At 44.8% G+C, this 22,140-nt stretch overlaps 1 protein-coding gene across 1 annotated transcript in view; it reads right to left on the reverse strand.

Annotated features, from left to right (window-relative positions):
• LOC145519897 (uncharacterized) overlaps positions 1-22,140 on the reverse strand; it is a 347,803-nt gene that overhangs the window by 7,918 nt on the left and 317,745 nt on the right. The gene's annotated exons all lie outside the window — the stretch shown is intronic.

A 22,140-nucleotide genomic window follows, 5' to 3' on the forward strand; every position in this document is an offset into this window, starting at 1 on the left:
GAATGGACTTCACAGAGGTGTGGCAGCATTTCTCTTCTGATCCTGTGTTCAGACTCTCCACTGACACTTCCCGTTCCTCTGCAGGTGTACCTAGAACTGTTCCCAGTGGACTTGAACAGCAGGGTTTATAAGGGGGGAGGTTGGTTCAATGGTACCTGATAGCTCAGTCTCTTGTACATAACATATATATATATATACATACATATATATATATATAAATATAAATATAATTATATCTCAGTGCAGCCAGTGATTTGGATCTACAGTCTACTCGGGGGTTATTTCTTTGGTCTAGAGCCTTGTGGTCCTCCACTGCAATCCAAGTGGGATTTTCCCCGATGGTTTTTAAGTTGAGCTCGGGCTGTGGCCCTGATGCCATTACATGCGAGCATCACAAAGCAGCTGTGTTTCTGAGGAATCGGGAAGGTCTTCGTCGTGGGCATGGTGGTTTGAAGATTTCTTTTGTCTCCCCTGCTCCATCCCCTGGTTCTCCAGCCTCGTTTTCTGCACCCTCTCTGGAGAGGGCGTTACTTGTTCATTACAGAGGTGGGAATGAAGAGGACACACTGTCAGCATTTCTCTTTCCTTTGCTCACTTTGCAGGGTGGAACTGGGTGCCCCTTAGACCTGTGGGTACCTATACTGAGTCCCTAGGGAAAATCCAGCTCACAACATCTTTAGCTAGTTTAAAAAACAAAAACTACAAAAAACCAGGACACCTCTTTGCAAAGAGTACCATCACCTGTGTTCTCATCTCAGACTTGTACTGTTTTAGAAGTTTGGGAAGATACACATTCTCCTGCAGCCCTCACAGGCCTGGTGGCCTGCAGGTCACCTCAGCCACCTGCGGCTCTTATTGCACAAGGATATTCACTCCCCCCTGCCCCCAGCTGCAGTGAATTGCAAGCAAAAGATCTTGAAAGTAAAAAGCACTAATTAGTTTAAAATGTCACTTTTTTGGTTTTTATTATACAAAAACCATGAAGTAATTTTTTTTTATTTGCTAAACCAGATTTTTTGTTCCTTTCTAGTGATTCATGTTTATGAAGAGAGTTGAGTTTAACAATCCTAGTTTTTAAAAGAAACTATTTAATGTAAAATATTCTACTTGTCATTCAGATATTATGTATATCTTCTATGGCCTTTATTCTGTACTTTTAATGTACATATGTCTGTCTTGTGTGATTTGTATATTTCACTGGTTCAAAAACAAACATCGAAAGGCTTATGCCAAATGGAAGATAGAATATAAAATAAAATATTACTTGTATATTGGTAAGTGGTTTCAATTGTCCTTCAGATACTTCATGTGGAGAGTTTTTGAGAAAACATGAGGGATAGTTTAGGGGTGACTACATGTCAGAATAATAGAAGAGTGGAGAATTTTACCAAAACCAAACTATTTGGGAGCTTCAAAAGATTTCTATGTGTAACGGAACAAAAGGGGAATTCTCTTTTCCTATATGTGTTCCTCAAAAAAATCAAGCAGATGGCTTAAAGCTGGTTATAGGATCGCTCACATTCCTTGAGCATTATGCATGTAACTTAATTGTTTTAGAGCATGTTGGTGTCGCAGCATCTCAGAGAAGAACTGAAAAGGCATATGCTTTTATCCATGAACAGAATTTTAGTGCAAAAAAAGTGTTTTTGTGTTCACCACTGCAGCTCGTGCGCCACTCTATTTAAACTTTCTGTGGATGGAGTGTCTCTTTGCCCCTTGGAAAGTAGTTTTATGAAAAGCGAGCCTCAATCTACAGAGAATGAAGGAAACTGAAGGTTCGTTGTGTTAAGTGCAATTAATACGAGCCCTTGTGCTTCTTGAAGGCGCAGTGAGTCTGGGCCGCGACGCACAGATTGATACGTTAGCCCCTTGCTTTTTTCTTTCTGGATAACCTTGTAACATATTGAATCCTTTTAAGGATGCCAAGAATGCATTATTCCACAAAAAAACAGTAGACCAACATATAGAGTGTTTAAAATAGCATTTCTGGGCAAATTCAAACGCTTGTGGTTCTAGGACTCACATCTGTTTCAGTTTTTCCTCAGTTGTATATTGACCAGTGTTCTTTATTGCAAAAACATATATTCGATTTAGTAGTGTCAGCATATTTTTTTTTCATCTCATCCTGGACTGCATTCAAGATCTTCCCAATACAGGAAAATTAACAAAAAATTTATATACAGGCAGCAGCGAACAGAGCTATGTTCAAAATAGTAATTATGGGCTTAAGTAAAAGGAAGGCTGTTTTAAGCTTTAGTCCAGTGTATCTGTTCAGTTCTTTGAGCTGCTGACCTCCCGAGACCAGCACTGTTTAGTAGGCCATGCAAACCGTCTGCTTGTTATATTTTCCAATAAAGTTTTCAATTTGTTTTTGTAAGACCTTATTCCAGCCACCAGAATCATCAAAGATGACATGCTAGCACAAGTACTCCAAATAGGAGACTGTCATGGGCTGACTCTTAGAGATCATTAGCAAAAGCAATCCCCAAAGAGTGAATGATCCATAATGTAAATAGAGACAGCTAGAAAAGGTACTAATAACTTGAAGGATATATATATGATGCAAATACACACCAAGGCATAGGTCTACAATACTGCGTTATCACTGTAAAATATACTTCTAAAATATTTATTTTTTTAAAAAGTATTTGTTACTCTCGCCTCTCTGTGGATTGGTGAGAGCCAGATGCAGATGCTATACTTTAAAAGTAAGACAATGAAATAAAACATTCTTAATATTGGAAACAGCAATGCAGGAATTAAAACTGAGTAAAAGAATCCTCTAATTTACCTATTCACACAGACCTTATATTTAACTCTGATGACTGGATAATATTTTATGTTAGAGAAACAGCATCTTGTTAGCCAACTTTAAAAAAAATGGATGTGGAATGATTAAGGTCGGTATGATTTTTTCTTAAAAACAAAAATGTATCAATTTTAACCTAGATTTAATTAACATGCTGTCTCTGTATTTCAGAGGCAAACAAGAAATGAGGAAAATTGCATCGTAGACCAGTTTTACGTGCAGTGTACTATTTGCTGGGCTAGAAATGAGATAAAGATTATTTATTTTTGTTCATATCTTGTACTACTTTTCTATTAAAATTATTTTATGAAATCAGTGCAGTCACGTGTTATGTTTGGCAGAGATGGTGTTCATAACGATTGAAGTTTAATATGGGCCTAGAGCTTGATGATGGCTCAGAGAATCCAGAAAAAATATCCACATTTCAGACATGTACATTCTATGGTCAGATTTCAAGGATCTATCATGTATCTGAATACTTATTCTTTTTGCCTACAGCTATTTCCCACCTCCCCCCACCCCCCAGCATTTCTTATTTGTTCTGCTGCGACTAACGTATAAGAGAGTTGTATTTGGGAGATTGTTAGACAGTGCAGGCATTTAGCACAGTGACATCGGATTATGAAGACATTCCCGGGCAAGAGAAGAAAGAATGATTTGAGCAGAGAGAACAAAGTCTCAAGGAAACAGACTGAATCACCTGGAATATTCTGCTGGCTCCCTTTTGGATGTTGCCATGGTTGCCAGCCAGTTGCTGAGATCAGGTTTCTCACCTTGGCATTGTGGGCATCTGAGGCTGGATCATTCTTTATTGTGGGGGTGCAATGTTTAGCAGCATCATTAGCCTCTACCCATGAGATGCCAGGAGGGCCCCCACTTGTGACAAGCAATAATGTGTCCTGACACTGGGGCCAGTGTACCCCAGGGAGTAGAATCAACCCCCAGTTGAGAAGCACGGCCTGAGATGGAGGGACTGAGGTTCTGAGCACGTGGGGAAGGAGGGCCAATGGTGGACAGGTGCTTGCCCAAGGTGACTCCTGAGCCTGAGAAGTCCCCTGCAAGCTTCCCCGTGTGGAAGACGGGGCTGCAGCATCCTCTGGAGGGCAGCCTGACTGAGAATCCAGGCTCTGCATCTCCAGTGGATGCCACAACTGACGATGGAAGAGCCCACGTGCCACAAATAAGACCTGGCGCAGCCAAACAAACAAATATTTAAAAAATATACATAGGTTCTGAAGCCCGACTCCCTGGGTTCAGATCTTGGTACTGCCATTAGCTCTGTCCCCGTGGGAAGCTGTGTAACCTCTCTGAGGGCCTGTGTTTGAAGTGAGAGAGAATATTATACTGCAGGTTTTGTGGACAAGAGTTTCCGTGGTCGGGGTGTTCAGAGTAGGTTCAAGTCCACAGTGGGGGCTTGCTCTTGGTTAGCTAAAGGACGGAAGAAGTCTGGAAAGACTACAGCCCGGAGGGCGGGGTCCCTGTTGTGTACAACACCCCCAGCAGCCAGCTCAGCGCTAGGAAGGCCCTCTGAGCGTCTGGGGGAGCTTACACACCGCGGCCTCCTGTCTGTGTGTTGCCAGGTGTGTCATCTTTGACCAGCAAAACATTTTTAAAGATTACTCAAATTAGTTGCCAGCACTTGAAAGATGAGTATGCTCACATTCAAGTGTTCATTTCTGGCTACGACACAGGAAGACCTGGCCACTTGGATCCTCGGCGCCACAAGTCCCCAGCACAGGGACCCTCAGCCGCACCCACGCAGCTGCTTCCCCCCCGCCCCGACCCGTCCAGGCTGTGTGTCCAGTGGGCCAGTCTTTCTGTCACCTAACTGAGCCCGCAGGCGCACGCACTTGCCATGGTCTTCACCAGTGTTTTCCTTCTAAGTCAGAGTTTCTCAGTGTCATCCTTAATGACATTGTGGCCCAAGTGATTGTGAGTGGTTATCATGTGCATCGTACCCTCGGAGGGGCTCACGACACACCTCCTGCCTCAGAGACCCTGACCAGAGCTGCTCACCTCAGTGCTGACCCTTTGATGCTGATGCTGCCAACCCCATGCTATAGACTCAGGGTCCCAAGACTCACAGGCTAGAGCTCCTTCACTCTTTCTGACAAGCTTAAGCCCATTTTACAGATGAGGACACCGAGACCAGAAGACTCAAGTCACTCACTTTACCACTTGTCCATTGTTGAATAACACAGCACACTCATACCAAAAATTAGTGGCTTAGAACCACAGCCATTGTAATCCACTTGTGGTCCTGCGAGTCACCGACATGGGCCAGGTTAGCTGCAGGGGACCAGTGTCCCGCTGCTCTAACTCGGGGCCGGCAGATGGGCGAGGGGCTGGCTGATCCTACACAGCCTCTCGTACACACCAAGAGCTGGTTCTGGCTGTTTGCTGGGCCTTTCTCTCCACATGGTCTCTTATCATTAGGGTTAAGGGGCACCCTGGGCTCTTTCACACTGTAGTACCATATACCCTGCAGGTGAGATTGGAAGCTTCAAAGTTCCAGTAGAGTCATCCTTCTGCATCCACAGGTACAGGGTGCAGACTGTGGAACTCAAACATCCTTGGATTTTGGTATCTGAGGCAGTTCCTAGAACCAGCTCCCGCTGACACGGAGGCGTGAATGCATATCACATCCGCTGCATTTACTGGCCAAAGCAAGCCTGCGGAGAGCCCAGATTCAGAGAGAGAGAGAAACACACACCGCCTCTCAATGAGAAGAATGGTGAAGTCACAGTGCAAAGATCCGTACCAACTCTGAGAAGCTGCTGAAGACCTTCAGACAGTCTCCCCCACAGGCCAAGAGTCCAAGTGGTCCTCTCTCCTGCGACAGCACCTGCGATAGGATTCTTTTCTCTCACCTCCGGAAACCAACCTTAAGCATGGTGCAGTGGGTAGGACGAAGACTTTGGAGTCAAGAAAACCTGGTTCCAAGCTCTGCTCTCTTGAGCTGTGTGTCCTTTGGCCAGTTACTTAACTTCTCTGAGCTTCATTCAGAATTCTCATGTGGATCATGGGGCTATGATGCTATAGGGTGTAGGTGAGGATGGCTAATCATGGAAGTAAAGAGCATGGCACCAAATAGGACCCTCAGACAGTGGCATGGATGGCAGTCATGGTGGCAGCAGTCACCCCCCGGCATGGCGAGAAACCAGCCACATTCCTATCACCCCGCTTTTGATGACTCATGAGCCTCCCTGATTCAGCAAATTGCAGGGTGCTTCCTTGGAGGCACTGGGAGGGGGCTCCTGAAGGTTCTTGATCAGGCTCAGGCTGGGGAAGCAGAGGGTGGGGAGTCAGAATGGGCTTGGCCTCGGCTCAGGTGTGCCAAGTCCTCCCCCATCCCTGGGAAACTCCGAGGAATGTTTTCCCATGTCTTAGGAGAGACCTGTGCCACGAGCAGGGTGGGGACCTACCTCCTCTTTACGGAGCAAGATCCTGGGGCACAGGAGAGCAGCCTGGGCTCCTGAACCCCGGGTACACCCTGCACGGTACACCACTTGGCTGGCGGCAGGTAGCCAACTGTGCCCTTGTGGGAAGCCTTTGGGCCAAATGCGCTTCCTTTGGGCCTCAGGTTTTGTTTATAAAGTGTGAACAGTAAGACCTGTGCAACTCACACCACTGATTTGTTAGCAATTCCTCCCTTTTCCTGAACATGCATCCTGGGTGGCTTATTTTTGTAAGCTATTTTCTTTAAGCTTATTTTCTTTACATGACTTTGATTTCATGGCATCTGACAAAAAAAGAAGGGTCACTCTTTGCATTTTACAGAAGAAAGAGAAGCCCCAGGAAATTAAGTGTCTTTCCCAAAACTACAGAGCTGGTCAGAAGCAAAGCCGGGTCTCTCTGATTACAGAGCCCTTGCTTTCATCCACAAGATAATAGCGCCTCAGGGTCACTGGGAAGAGACAAATGGCAGGCTGGAAACACGAGGAACCCAACATTTCATTCCTGACCCAGGCACTCGTCCTAGTTTTCCAGCTGAGACCACCTCAGAGTCCTCCATCCGAGTTCACACGCTTGTGCAAGGAGGCCCCGGTGTGGGTCAGGCAAGGTTCCCCTCCGCACATGAACCAGGCCAGGGAGACCCCAACCCTGGCTTTACCACCGGCCAACGGGACCTTCATCGTCTGGACGGTGGCCCCACTCTGGCCACCGCTTTGCTGTGTGGCTTTGGGCGAATCCCTCCCCTTCTCTGGGCCTCACTTCCTGACTTGTGCACAATGGTTTGGTCAGGGTCACATGACTGAGTTTGATTTCCTGTTCCGTGTTTCGCCTCCCAGGAATTTGAGGGCACGTGGAGATGGAGAACAGGCCTCAAACCCCACTGTGTGGAAAGAGAATGCAAATGAAAACTGGGGCGACGCAGGGAAAGCATGTCAGTGGCACGTGTCCTCCTCCGGGGCACACGCCCTCACACCCACAGGTCCCTGCCGCGAGCCCTGGCGGGCATAAGGTGGCGGCGCAGGACAACTCTGAGCATCGAAATCAGAAACGCCTGCACAATCTCGGGCAAGAGCCTCGACCTTTCTGAGCTCCCATTACCTGGTCTGTGAAAGGGGCAAACCCTGTGCACGGCGCAGGGCCCGGGGAGGATCACCCGGGAAAGGGTTCGCCTAGCGGTAGGCCAGCAGTGGCCACAGAAGCTCCTATCTTCTGCAAGGTTATCTTATCCTAACCTGCAAGCCCTCCTGTCTGCCGGGATCCCTCCCGCCCTGAAGAGAGAAGCCTGGGGCAATTACTTAGTGGCAGATGACTCCCGAGTTAGCCCAACACACTCGCTCCTGCGCACGCCGCTGGGCACCAGGCCTCCCGCAAGCTGCGGGAACGAGGACACCCTCTTGTGCCTCCAGCTGCTCCGCGTGACCCCCAGGTCGTCCAGGTCGAACCTTCCGGAGGCTGCACGGCGATTGCCTGGAGCCTCCACGCGCCGGCAGGAAAACCACAGTCTGAGCACTTTCTCAACGAGCAGTGTAAACCACTTGAATTCGGGTCTCGCAAACCAAGAAACCAGTTCTAAGTGTTTTCACTCTCCCACTGCTTCCTTCTAAATTTCATTAGGGCTGACAATTTGTATATCCACTTACAGTGTAATGTGATTTAAATGGCTGACCGTAACTGTTAGCGATGGCGTTTTCCCGGGGCGCGGGGAGCCGAGAGGTAGCCGAGGACCTTTTTCCAGCGTGGCCGCGCCCCCTCCGCACCCGGGCGGTCGTTTTATAAGCCCGGATGTGACTCGTCAGATGCGGTGTCCGTCCTCGGAGATGGGAGGGCCTGCCTCTTGGCCCCCTTCCCTCTTCACCCCACAGTCACTTTTGTTCTTGGAGGCCGAGCTGTCTTGGAGTTTTCGGCATGCAATAAAACACACCCGACCGCAGGCCCCGCGTCGAGCCAGGACGGCTGGGGGAGAAGCCAAGCCCCTTGGCCGGCCACTACATGGTTAGGCGGAATTGATAGTGTGTGTCCTGCTCTGCGGCTTTCCTTTTTGTTTTGGCTTTGTAACTAAAACAGAGCTGATGCCTCGGAGATGGGCTGTTCAGTTTTATTTTATTCCCATCAGTGTTTCACACACATTGTGTGTGTTTGTGTGTGTGTTTGCGGGGGAGGTAAGCAGTTATCATAGATTGCATTTGGGTTTGAATCCTCGCCCTGTCTCGCTGGGGGACGTCAGGCACGACCTTCTGCCTCTCTGAGTATCCATTTCCTCATCTGGAACAGGAAGCTGGGTGTTCCTGCCATGCAATAATTAATTAGGTGAAGTATCTAGAACTGCATGGTCCAGTGCAGGAGCCACTAGCCACATACAACTATTTCAATTAAAGTAAAATAAAAAAGTAAGAGCCCACATGCTGCAACTAAGACCTGACAAAGCCAAATAAAGAAAGAAGATGCCATTCATTTAAAAAATAATAACAATAAAATATCCAGTTCCTCAGTTGCACTAGCTGCGCTTCACATGCTTAACAGTCACACATGCAAAGTGACGGTGACGCTACAGGACTTTCCCACACTGAGAACAGTTCTGCTGGGAGCACTGGCCTGGAACCACACCTTGACCCACTAGACGCTCAAGATGGGCCAGCAGGAGGAACCGGAGGCTGCTGCCACCAGAACCAGCGCCAACACCTGCGGTGGATAGGGGCTGATTTAAACCAGAAAAATGTCACCCACAGTGCAGCTTCCCGGATGGAGAATGTGAAACTCACATATCAGCTGTCTTGTTGCAAGGACCTGTTTCTCTATGTAGAATGCCCAAACGTGGGAAAATACTCCCTAGAGAGGCAGATGCAACAAGAACAGCCAAGACTGCAAAGTGTAAACTGGAGGCTGTCCCTGCGCAGGTGTGCAGAGTGCCATCGGTCCTGGACCATGTTAGTTACGGTTCTTTTGGCGCCAGTCCCAGAATCCCGCTCCGGTTGGAGGAAACCACTGCTCCGTGGAAGATGGTGTCATGTCTCCTGGAAGCCAACGAAGCCTCGAGCCGTGGGGTGGCTCCGGGGACCTCAGATCAGAGATACGCGGACCTGCCTTCTGCTGCGTGCTCCACATTTGTCAGCGCCCCAGAATCAGCTGGGACACTCTAAGTTACAGATGCTGGAGGCCTCTTTTGGCCATCAGACTCACTGTGCTCAGACAGAGTCCTGGGAGTCTGTTGCTTCTGGGCGTCTTGGGTGAGGCTGAAACCTCTGCTCCAGATGTGCACTCCCAGGTCTCCTGTGTTTCTAGAAATCTCCCTGTCAGGTTGGATACCAGGACCCTGAGTGGGGATCTGCCATTGTTCAGTCAGCACACTTGGGGGTGGGGGTGGGGAGCAGAGCCCGACTCCTGGGGTCTAAATCCCTAGAATTAACATAGGACCCTGCAACCCCCATTCTGGGTCTTTACTCAAAAGAACCTCAATCAGGATCTCAAAAAACTATCTGCACTCCCATATTCACTGCAGGTTTATTCACAACAGCCAAGATCTGAAAAGATCCTAAACGTCCATCAACAGATAAATGGATAATGTACATACACAAGGAAATATTATTCAGCTTCAAAAAAACAAAAAACCCAGAAATCCTGCCATACGTGACAACAGAGATGAAACGGGAGGACAGACGTCACGCGAAATGAAGGAAGCCAGTCACAGGACAGGTACCGCATGATTCCACTTACACGAAATATCCAAAATAGTCCAGCGCCTACAGAGAGACAGACTAGAAGGGCTGTTGCCAGGGGATGGAGGGGTGGGGGAGGTGGGGGCTGCTGTTCAAGGGTATAAGGTTTCAGGCAAGAAGAATAAATTCTAGCGACCTGCTGTACAGCCCTGCGCCTGCCGTTAACGATACTGTATTGTACAGTTAAAGTTTGTTAAGAGGTAGATCTCATGTTAAGTGTTCTTACCACAATTTAAAGGGAAAAAAAAAGAGAGAGAGAATTCTGATGAGGTGTCCAGAGAGCGCAGACATAGCTCCTGCAGGGCAATGCCGTTTTAGGACTGTATTTTGTGATGTCCAGGGGTGGTAAGGCAGTCTGTCATGCAGTCACAGATAACTGATTCAAAGAGCTATATTTTATTTTCTTTTGGGGGGAAACCATTTCTCTTACTATTTAATGTGTTGTTGATTTTGCAACTTTTCAGTGAAAAACTTAGTCCTCAGAACACGTGATTTTAATGGGTGCTTCACATGCCTGACTTGCTGATATCCAGGGGTCTTCATCTCATTTTTGCCCTTAGACTAAATGCTCTATTTCATAATGAAAATGAATGGGGAAAACTATTCGTGTGTGCATGTGGGTGGGTGCGTGGGTGGGGAGGGTCTGAATAGCAGTGCACAGAAGTGTACACAGCAGCAGAGTCAGTTTTTACTTTTATTAATGTTTATGTTATTGATGACAATGAATTTTTTCAAATAATTAATTCATTTTAACATATAAAAAGGATATATGAAATAATGGTTGACATGTGTGATTATGCCTGGGAAAACTGTGGAAAATGATCTCTGTCGGCTACCTTCAAGCTTGAAGTTAGAGAAGTTTTGGGTCCCAAGGGTGGAGGGTCACTCAGGAGTTTGGCAGTTGTTATCACACGCCTCCCGGGGCGTCAGAGCAGCAGGATGTGCTAGGATAGTTCCTGGATGTCAGACTAAGGACTCTTAGGGAGTTTTTTCTTTGTACTTGGGACAGTGCTCACTGCTGATAATTTTGCAAAAGTGCTGAGGGAACAGATAAAGAATTTAAGTCAGACTCATAGGGTGAAGCTTGGAGAGGGGGGAGAAGCTGACTGCTAGTGGTAAAGAACTCGCCTGCCAATGCAGGAGATGTAAGAGATGTGGGTTCGATCCCTGGGTCAGGAAGATTCCCCGGAGAAGGGAATGGATGCCCACTCCAGTATCCTTGCCTGGAGAATCCCATGGACAGAGGAGCCTGGCGGGCTGCAGTCCATAGGGTCGCATAGAGTCGGACACGACTGAAGGGACCAAGCATATACACACGCATACATGGTGAAGCTTGGAGAGAAGGGATAATTGGAGGACGTCTACTCGACACAGAGCATCTGGGTTCCCTTACATTTCTGACCTGGGGCTGGAAGAACAGGGGACCAAGGACGTATGGCTGAGCGGTTGTGGCTTTCAGTGGGGGTGACTGAGGAACTGTGCCAAACAGTAGTGGAAATCGGTCCACTCGGCCAGCAGTCAAGGGAACCAGAGCTGTGGTGAGCATGGGGAGGTCCTTCTATTCGAGGCTGCGGTAAAGCGGGATGGCAGGCTCCTAGCAGACAATGCATCCCAGCCAAGGAGGGAGCGCTCCCTTGGTTTCAACAGAGCTGCCTGCCCCCTTGCCATGGACGTGTTGTCTTAACGTCTTGAAAATACAGATGAATTGATGGCATCTTACTCATTTGTTCACTTGCTATCTTTCTTGCAAACAGGAACTTTCATTACTATTATTATTCATAATTATAATTTTATAATTTATATGTACAATTATTAATATCAAATAATGTTTTGCACCTCAAAGTCTATTGGGTTTGGTATCAATATGGCTATGGTTGTCTCCTTTTGGTTGGTACTTGTCTCTTTCAAGCCTTTTATTCAACTGCTCTGAATCTTTAGATTTTGTTTCTTTTAAACATCCGGAGTTGGATTTTCTTTACTCTGACAACGTTTACTCTTTGCCTTTTAACTGAAAATCAGTTCATTATAGTGACTGTGATCATTGATATATTTTGAGCTTTCTATTTGTCTTACTTTTCCTTTCTTTGGGCTTCCCTGGTGGCTTAGCTGGTAAAGAATCCACCTGTGATGTGGGAGACCTGGGTTCGATCCCTGAGTGGGGAAGATCCCCTGGAGAAGTGAACAACTACCCACTCCAGTATTCTGGTCTGGAGAATTCCATGGATTATTCCATGGAGTCACAAAGAGTCAGACACGACTGAGAGACTTTCAATCACTTTCTTTCTTTCGTTTATCTTCCTTTTTCTTTGGGGTGACTAGTGTTTCTTTTTCCTCATTCCATTTTCTGACTTTTTGTTTTGAAAACCACATTTCCTATTTTTTGACAATGTGGATACCCAATATGCTTAAACATTTATATTGAAGACAGTCTAATATTAATCAGTACTTTGATCCTCATCTCAAACAACGTGAGGTTCTTAGATCATTTCAATTTTAGTTTTTCTCCTAATGTATATGTTCTTATTTGACCAGTGTGTTAGTTATTTAATGCCCTATAATAGAGACTGCAAGTGTTATTTTATACAGTCGGTGTTCAGTTAGATTTCCCAACATATTTGCCAAGATCTTGTTTCTCAGACCATCTGTGATCTCTACTGACCTTGCCTAGTGCTGGAAGTACAGCCTTTAGATGTTCTTTTAGTGAGTTATCTTAGTGGGAGTTATCTTAGCTTTTATTTTATGGAAAATGTTTTTATTTAACCATCAGTCTTAAGTGGATGTTTTTCTGGGTATAAATGACAGTTCTTCATCCATTTCTTTACTCACAAAATATGATAACCAAGCCGTGTGCTAGACACTGAGGAATCAGGTGTAAACTAGTGCACATTCTGTTTATGTTCCTACGGGATTAACCAGATGAGAAAAGAGACACTCAACCCGCTACACCCATAAACATGGACATGCCATCGGTAACTGACACGAAGGGCTCACGGTGCTCTGAGAGTTTGTACGAGGGAGCTTGTCCCAGTCAGGGGACCAGGGAAGGCTTCTCTCAAAGAAATGAAAATTGAGTTGGGGATTAAACCAAAGCTCAGTGAATAAGTAGGAGGTAGATGTTCAAGCTGGTTTTAGAAAAGGCAGAGGAACTAGAGATCAAATTGCCAACATCCACTGGATCATCAAAAAAGCAAGAGAGTTCCAGAAAAACATCTATTTCTGCTTTATTGACTATGCCAAAGCCTTTGACTGTGTGGATCACAATAAACTGTGGAAAATTCTGAAAGAAATGGGAATACCTGACCATCTGACCTGTCTCTTGAGAAACCTGTATGCAGGTCAGGAAGCTACAGTTAGAACTGGACATGGAACAACAGACTGGTTCCAAACAGGAAAAGGAGTACGTCAAGGCTGTATATTGTCACCCTGCTTATTTAACTTATATGCAGAGTACCTCATGAGAAACGCTGGGCTGGAAGAAACACAAGCTGGAATCAAGATTGCTGGGAGAAATATCAATAACCTCAGATATGCAGATGACACCACCCTTATGGCAGAAAGTGAAGAAGAACTAAAGAGCCTCTTGATGAAAGTGATAGAGGAAGAGTGAAAATGTTGGCTTAAAGCTCAACATTCAGAAAACTAAGATCATGGCATCTGGTCCCATCACCTCATGGGAAATAGATGGGGAAACAGTGGAAACAGTGTCAGACTTTATTTTTTTGGGCTCCAAAATCACTGCTGATGGTGACTGCAGCCATGAAATTAAAAGACGCTTACTCCTTGGAAGGAAGGTTATGACCAACCTAGATAGCATATTGAAAAGCAGAGACATTACTCTGCCAACGAAGGTCCGTCTAGTCAAGGCTATGGTTTTTCCAGTGGTCATGTATGGATGTGAGAGTTGGACAGTGAAGAAGGCTATGCACCGAAGAATTGATGCTTTTAAACTGTGGTGCTGGAGAAGACTCTTGAGAGTCCCTTGGACTGCGAGAAGATCCAACCAGTCCATTCTAAAGGAGGTCAGTCCTGGATGTTCATTGGAAGGACTGATGTTGAAGCTGAAACTCTAATACTTTGGCCACCTCATGCGAAGAGTTGACTCACTGGAAAAGACCTTGATGCTGGGAAGGATTGGGGGCAGGAGGAGAAGGGGACGACAGAGGATGAGATGGTTGGATGGCATCACCGACTCAATGGACATGGGTTTGGGTAGACTCTGGGAGTTGGTGATGGACAGGGAAGCCTGGCATGCTGCGGTCCATGGGGTCACCAAGAGTCGGACACGACTGAGCGACTGAACTGAACGGAACTGAACCCTGGACACAGGCAGAGCTGGAAAGAGTGGGGTCAGGAGCGTATTCCAGCCATAAGAAAGAGCAAATCCAAAGGTCCTGTGTGGTGTGGCATATCTGAGAAGCTGGGAGATGGCCAGTGGGACTAGATGACCAAGAGTGGAGGTAATGGTGGCCAGCAAGGCTGGGAAGTTCATCTGGAGGTCAAGAAGAGCTTGCAGGTTGTGGTGAAGATTTGGGGCTTTCTACTAAAATGATATCTTTCTATTTAGAATTCATAGTGGAGAAGTTAACGGAAGGAGGTAAGGAAAGAGGAAAGGCAGCTAGCCAGACAGGTTTGACTCCCAAGGATAAGACCCTGTCTAAAGTACAAAGCACTTGCCATCAAAGTCCTTCTGCTAACAGTCTGTAGCCAGACATATACCTAAACTTCCCATCTAGGGTGTTCACAACTTGCTAAAGCTCATTTCATCTAAAAGAGAAAGGTAGATAATCAACAACTTTTCCTTGACTCACTTTTCAAAATAGTTGACAAAAAGCATTAAAGTTAGTGTCAGCAATCTCCTGGCCCATCCTCTACTCCTGTCCCTTCTCTGTCTCTCCCCAGATCCACCATGGAAAAAAGACAGCCTCTCTTCAGCAAATGTTGTTGGGACAGTTGGACAGCCATGTGTATATCAATGAAGTTAAACACATCCTCTCACTATCCACAAAAATAAATTCAAAGTGGCTCAAAGACTTAAACGTAAGACATGACACCCAAAAACGCCTAGAAGAGAAAATAGGCTAAACACTCAGATATAAATTGCAGCAATGTTCTCTTAGGTCAGTCTCCCAATGCAACAGAAATAAAAACAAAAATAAATAAATGGGACTAATCAAACTTAGCAGCTTTTGCACAACAAAGGAAAATCCAGTAAAAGAAAAGACAATGTATGGATGGACTGGGAGAAACCATCTGCAAATGATGCAACTGACAAGGGCTTAATTTCCACAATACACCATTAGTTCTTGCAGCTCAATAATGAAAAAACAATCCAATTAAAAATGGGCAGAAGACCTACAGTTATTCAAATAGAAACCCACTATCTTATACCATTTTCAAGTTTTCCAGAGGATATTAAATTTTGCCAGATATTGATGGATTGATCAACTCCTTTCATATATTTATTATACTCTAAAGTACAAATGGGGTTAGTTATGTGATGGCCAGTCCTCCTGTCTTCCCGTCCTTTAGATGCATATGTCGTCTTCTCCAAAGACGACATATGAGTGGCCAATCAGAACACGAAAAGATGCTCAACATCACTAATTATCAGAGATATGCAAATCAAAACTGCAATGAGGTATCGCTGCACTCCGATCAGAATGGCCAACATTGAAAAGCCTATAAATAACGAATGCTGGAGAGGGTGTGGAGAAAACGGAACCTTTCTACACTGTTGGCAGGAATGCGGTTGGTGCAGCCACTATGGAGAATAGCATGGAGCTTCCCTAACACGTTAGTGATCAGAAACATATTAATATGCCTTTTGCTACCTGAATATTGTTGACTAGAGACATACCAATACATTTTTAGGGAGTGAGACAATTAACATTACTGTGCGAAGTTGTTAGAGCTTAAAATCAATCACAGTTTTATAATCTAACTTATGACTGTCATTATCATTCACATTTTGCTCCATTAGTTTTCTGTGCCAATCACGAACATTATAAACACAAGTTTATTACCGTAAAATTTTCAAAAATGACACATCACAAAAAAAATTGCAAAAATGAGTGGAGGTTTTTTCAGTGAATTTTATGCAAATATTCACTCTGATGGTCCAAGCAACATATATACTAGTATCTCAGAAGATGATAGTTCTTCAGAATATAGTTCTGATTCAGACGATGTGAATATTAAACCAACAGAAAGACAAAAAACCTTACTGATTCTGATACAGACAAAAAAATGAAACTCATGATGATGGAGAATGCTCCTGTGCTTCTGCAGAAGAGTGGACTGAAGACAACATTTCATGAAGACTTCACGGCTATGTCAGGTGTAACTACTGAATGTAATAACCCACTAAGTGTGAAATAACAGATTTAATTTCGGGTAGTGACTTTTTTCGAGCTGGTTGCTTCTCAAACTTGTATCACCAAGAGAATGAAAATCCATCTAAAAACTACAGTAAGGCCTTAAAATGGGCTGATATAGCCAATAGTGACATGAAGAAGTTTCCTGGATAATAATTTTGATGGGAGAAATAAGAGTCACAGTGGAAAGAATATTGGTTGACTGATACTTTACTTGAAACATCTATCTTTCCAAAGTTTATGACAAGAAGAAGGTTCAAACAAATAATGACATTTCTTCAGTTTAATGACAACTTGGCAACTCCACTTCCTACAGAGAGAATTTCAAAAGTTAGGCCTCTTCTGGATTATTTTCTACCAAAATTTCAATTGCTGTATATACTCACACAAGAGCTACCACTTGATGAGACAATGATAAAAGTGGAGCAGATGATTCTGATTCAAAACCTATAATCCAGGAAAACTCACAAAATATGGAATTTTGGTCAGGATGGTTAGTGAGAGTGAAAGTGGACATATACACAACCTTGAGATTTACAACTTGAGGTGAAGGGAAGAAACTAAGAAACCATATCATTGGCAGTAACCATATTTTGGATCATGGGACCATGCTTACCAAGACAGTTATTATAATGGTGTGTGTCCACATGTGAAATATTGTTGAAAAATAAAACCAGAGTTTGTTGGACTATAAGAGAGAATCATGGTCTACCAAACCAATTTAAGGAGAAATCTAAAAATCTATAGAGGGGAGAAATGAAATTCTTATGGAAGGGCGAAGTAATTCTTACATGGAAAGATGAGAGGCTAGTATGCACAGTGACAACTATTCATGACACCACCATAGCATCTAAAGGATGGAAAGACAAGAGGACTGGCCATCACATAACTAACCCCATTTGTACTTTAGAGTATAATAAATATATGAAAGGAGTTGATCAATCCATCAATATCTGGCAAACTTTAATATCCTATGGAAAACTTGAAAATGGTATAAGATAGTGGGTTTCTACTTGAATAACTGTAGTTTATTCAATGCATTTAAAGTTTATTATAGACTTAATGCTCCAAATAAAATGCCTTACAAGCAATTTCTCTTAGCAGTACCTAGATAATGGGTCACTGGCCACTCTGGTGAATGCAGTGGTAGTCCCACATCTGGTCCTTCTTGTGGCATTTCTAAAAGAGCCCCCGGAAAACATCCACCCTACTGACTATCAGGTAAAACAAAAGAACATATTCTAGATGAAATAATACCCACAGGACTAAAAATAAAAGGTTGCCAGAAAGTACAGAGTCTGCTCTTCCAGGGGAAAGCACAGTGAAACACTATATATTTGTAATAGGTGTTCTCTTTCCCTGCACAGAGGTGTCTGCTACACTGCCTATCACACTCTATGTCACGTCATCTAGTCACTCAGTCGTGTCCAATTCTTTGTGACCCATGGTCCACAAGGCTCCTCTGTCTATGAAATTCTCCAAGCAAGAACACTGGAGTGGGTTGCCAGTTCCTTCTCCAGAGGATCTTCCCAACCCAAGAACTGAATCCAGATCTCCCACATTGCAGGCAGATTCTTTACCATCTGAGCCATGCTTTAGCGAGACATCCATAAAATTTCAAACAAATACATTAAGTGTAAGAAATTGTTAATATTTATTCAAAGGTGGGTGTTTCAATATTCACACAAATTGCTGGTCATAGACATTAGTTCCTGCAAAAATCACCCAGTCAGTAATGTGTTAAAACTAAAAATAGAGTTATCATATGATTTATAAATACCCTCTCCTGGGCATGTATCCAGACAAAACTCTCATTTGAAAGGATGCTTGCAGCACTATGCTCATCACATCACTATTCACAACAGCCAAGACACGGAAACAACCTAAATGTCCAGTGACAAACTCAGCCATAAAAGGGAATGAAACAATGCCACTTTCAGCAACATGAATGGACCCAGATAGTTATTATCACACTAAATGAAGTCAGAGAAAGACAAGTATCATATAGCTTATATGTAGAATCTAAAATACAATATAAATGAACTTATTTACATAAATTGAATCTCAGACATAGAAAGCAAACTTACAGTTACCCAAGGGGAAAGGGAATGGAGAGGGATAAATTGGGAGTTTTGGATTAGCAGATACAAACCACTATAGATAAAATAGATACACAACAAGGTCTTACTATATAGCACAGGGAACTATATCCAATATCTTTTGGGAGAGATCAAGATGGTAGAACAGAAGGACATGGAGTTCTCCTCCCACAAATACATCAAAAAATCTACATGTGGAAAAATGCTCACAGAATACCTACTCAGTGCTGGGAGAAAATCTCCTATGATCAAAACTGCAAGAAAGGGCTTCTTGGGTGGCTCAGTGGTAAACCTTCCTGCCAATGCGGGTGACACCGGTTCCAGCACTGGTCCAGGAAAACCCACATGCCACGGAGCAACTAAGCCGGTGAGCCACAACTAGTGAGCCTGTGCTCTAGGGCCCGGGACCCGCAATGACTGAACCCACGTGCTGCAACTACTGAAGCCCACGCACCCGAGAACCTGTGCTCTGCAACCAGAGAAACCACTGCAATGAGAAGCTGGCATACTGCGACGAGAGAGTAACCCCTACTCACCGCAACTAGAGAAAAGCCCACAATTAAATTAATAATAATAATAATAAACCTGCAAGAAAGATCGCCAAGTGACCAGGTACAAAGGAAGGGGAAAACAAAATGAATTCAACATGGGGCCTGCATCCCTGGGAGGGTGCTAGGAAAGAAGAGAGGTTCCCTCACTCTGGGAACCCCCTTCAACAGCTGGGAGATCAGCCAGGACAGGAAGGAACTTCACAGGCTCAGAGCAGAGTGTGGCAACCAGCCTGTGGCGGGCCAGCAGAGAGGAACCATGCAGACCTTGGCCATTTCTGTTGGCTGCAGTCCACAGGCTGAGACTTGAACCTGCTGGCGTGCGCAGTGGCTGGGTGCTGAAACTCGGGTTTCAACAAAAAGATCAGGAGACAGGACTGGGGCTGGCTGTGGGGAGACAACTCCAAGGGGCTAAAATTTATATACACCCCTGGCTGCACTGGGGGTATAGGCAAGATGGAAGCCCAGCTCAGGTCGACCAGAGAAGCCCCCTTGTTAATGTGTGTTCAGAGAGAGGGGTGGGGCCCATCACTGCACCTCATTCCTGAGCACTCACATTGGGGTGGCTTCACCTCTATGAGGTCTGTGGGTGTGCAAGCCAGTGGGCTGACCACACATGTAGGTGGGGCTGAAAATCTGAGTCAGTCACCCCGGTCCATGTGATTTCTGAAGTGGGGCCGAAACTTAAGCTGTATGTTGGCAGCTTTGGAGGCTTGCTGCTGCTGGCACCTTTGTAAGCTCAATGCCTGAGTGACATCTGAGCCGATTACAGCTATTCCCACGGTGGGGTGCATCCGTATCAGCAGCTGCAGGCTCTGTGGGTACAGCATGTGGAGACGAAGCCAGGGTCTGGGCTCACCCCATAGCTTCCATGGTGAGTCCAGGCATGCGACTGAAGCTTATTCTGGTACCTGACCTCCATGGATCTGCACTGAAGGCTGTGTGAGCTCAGTGCCTAAGGGACATTGGGGCTGACTGCCTGCATAGCCATGGCTGAGGGATGGCCAAGGGGAGGGCCAGTGACGCTGCCTTCTGGGAGTGGGCACAGTGGGTGATGGGCGACACTCTAGGTTCACTTCCTGGTGGAAGGCCCCTGCGAAGGAATACTCACCGGCTTCTTTCCCAGCTGAAGCACTCCAGTCCCACCTACTCACACTGCAGATAAGAGAGAGATCTGGCACCTTTATTCCAACAACTGGGGAGCAGACCCTGCCCTGGACAGGGCTGTGAAAATCACAGAGCCAAAAAGAGGCCCCGCTCAACATCCTGAGCAGCTTTGGTTACAATACCAGTCATGACCCCCATCAGGCAATGACAGCCAAAGCTCACCGAGGAAAGATGTGGTAGGCACCCATACTCAAAAAGGCTCTTGCATTAAAAATACTAGACTCATGCAGGTTACACAGACATGCACATCTGAATGCAAAATTCCAAAGAATAGCAAGGAGAGATAAGAAAGCCTTCCTCAGGGATCAATGCAAAGAAATAGAGGAGAACAATAGAATGGGAAAGACTAGAGATCAAAGATGGGCTCAATAAAGGACAGAAATGATATGGACTTAACAGAAGCAGAAGATATTAAGAAGAGGTGGCAAGAATACATAGAACTATACAAAAAAGATCTTCATGACCCAGATAACCATGGTGGTGTGATCACTCACTTAGAGCCAGATATCCTGGAGTGTGAAGTCAAGTGGCCTTAGGAAGCATCACTACAAACAAAGCTAGTGGAAGTGATGGAATTCCAGCTGAGCTATTTCAAATCCTAAAAGACGATGCTGTGAAAGTGCTGCACTCATTATGCCAGCAAATTTGGAAAACTCAGCAGTGGCCACAGGACTGGAAAAGATCAGTTTTCCTTCCAACCCCAAGGAAAGGCAATGCCAAAGAATGTTCAAACTACTGCACAGTTTCACACACTAGCAAAGTAATACTCAAAATTCTCCAAGCTAGGCTTCAACAGTATATGAACCAAGAACTTCCAGATGTTCAAACTGGGTTTAGAAAAGGCAGAGATCAAACTGCCAACATCTGTTGGATCATCGAAAGAGCTACAGAATTCCAGAAAAAATATCTACTTCTGCTTCACTGACTACACAAAAGTCTTTGACTATGTGGATCACAACAATCCTAAAGGAAAATCCAGTCAATCCTAAAGATAATCAATCCTGAATATTCATTGGAAGGACTGATGCTGAAGCTGAAGCTCCAATACTTTGGCCACCTGATGCACAGAGCCAATTCATAAGAAAAGATCGTGATGCTGGGAAAGATCAAAGACAGGAGAAGGGGATGACAAAGGACAAGATGGTTGGATGGCATCACCAACCCAATGGTGATGAGCAAACTCTGGGAGATGGTGAAGGACAGAGAAGCCTGGTATGCTGTAGTTCATGGGGTCACAAAGAGTCAGACATGACTGAGCGACTGAACAATAACAACAAAAGGCTACAAAGGGACACTTTTACATAAAAACAGCATTTCGAGACCACAGTAGATAACTGTTTCTCAACTCATAGTGTTAGAGAAATGCAGAAGCAGAGGCAACACTCCCAATTAAAAGAACAAGAGAAATTTCCTGTAAGAGTGAAGAATGACGCAGACCTCTCCAGCACAGTAGATCCCTAGTTCAAAAAAGGACATAATGAAAATACTGAAGGAATTAAGAAAGGCTATTGATAGAAATACAGATCACTGTCACAAGGAACTAGAAACTATAAAGAGGAGCCAATTAGAAAATGCATTTGCTGAGATGAAGCCAAGCTGCAGTCAATAAATAGCAAATGAAATAATGCAGAAGAAAAAGTAAGTAGTCTGGCAAATAGGATAATGGAAATCACCCGATGAGAATTCCAGACATAAAGACAAATTAAAAAAAATGAAAGCAATATATAAGACTGATGGGACAATACAAAATGAGTCAATCTATGTATAATAGGGATCCAAGGAGAAGAATAAAGAGAAAATGGGATAAAAAATGTATTTCAAGAAACTATAACTTCCTTTGTGGGATGGGAGACAAGATGGTGAAGTATCAACATGTTAGGTAGTTAGAATAGGAAGAGAGTCCAAAATGGCGGTGGCTAAAAGGCAAAGAAAGGGAAAAGCCTGCGAAAATGGAACAAAAGAAAATCCATGCAC

This window comes from Giraffa tippelskirchi, chromosome 9 (assembly GCF_054371585.1).
Source record: "Giraffa tippelskirchi isolate mGirTip1 chromosome 9, T2T-mGirTip1v1.2.pri, whole genome shotgun sequence".
Lineage (NCBI taxonomy): Eukaryota > Metazoa > Chordata > Mammalia > Artiodactyla > Giraffidae > Giraffa > Giraffa tippelskirchi.